The sequence below is a fragment of the Hippocampus comes genome, unplaced genomic scaffold, assembly GCF_001891065.2.
Source record: "Hippocampus comes isolate QL1 unplaced genomic scaffold, H_comes_QL1_v1.1 scaffold236, whole genome shotgun sequence".
NCBI lineage: Eukaryota > Metazoa > Chordata > Actinopteri > Syngnathiformes > Syngnathidae > Hippocampus > Hippocampus comes.
The window spans coordinates 196,373-197,300 of record NW_017805879.1 but is presented as its reverse complement, the minus strand read 5'-3'; positions in this window follow the sequence as shown (position 1 = coordinate 197,300).

Sequence of the window (928 nt, the reverse complement as noted above, 5' to 3'; positions counted from 1 at the left end):
GCTCTTTTTATGGAATCAAAACAGAGCAATATAACATTATAAAGTGCACATCTAAGATAAACTAGTACTCAGCCTATAGTGGATTTAAGCCATGGTTGCATACTTCGTTTTTCTCAAGTTTGCTTTGAACACAGCAGTCAGGCTATGTTGATTCTATTGGTCCTTCTTGCGCGGAAGTCTCTCTACGGTTTTGTGTAGACATCATTTCGGATGACTACACTTGGTTCGACGACAACACTGGAGACGTTTTATTTTCGCTAGGTCGCTACCACTGCACCGCTGAACTTTCGTTGTCATGTCACCGCCTCAGCGCACCGTCACTGTCAGACGAACACAGAGAAGCTCCACCCGCTCTATTTATATGGACACGGAACACTATAACCTTCCACACAAAATAGTTCCTAACAAGTAACAATCGCGTCAGTGGCATAAATCATATACCTGTATGATACAGGTAACTTTGGTCTTGTCAGTGGAGCAATCTGGCAACTTTTTAAAAGATAAGATAAGAAAGGCTTTATTAGTCTAGCAATGGAGAAATTCCCAATTCACAGCAGCAAAGTTATGAAAGGAAGAAGTAGAACAACAAAATATAGGAGCTGCTGGAAAGGCAGCCACTCTGCGGCGCCATTTTGAAGTCAAAATAACAAAAATAACACATAACATAACAAAGTAAACTTTCCATTCATAAACTCTTTAAGTATCCGTTTTCGGTGTCTCGCCCTGCCGTGGCTGGCAAAACAAACGTGCGTGGATCTATGCAGTGCACTTGTTGTTTTGTTTCTGTTTTATTTATAGAGCAACGTAACATCTGCTGTGACGTGTGCCACGTTAATCTCGCGAGAAAAAATTTAATTCCGTTAAAATTCATATAAATTAATGCCAATAAAAACGCGCTAAACTGACAGCTCTAATATATATATATATA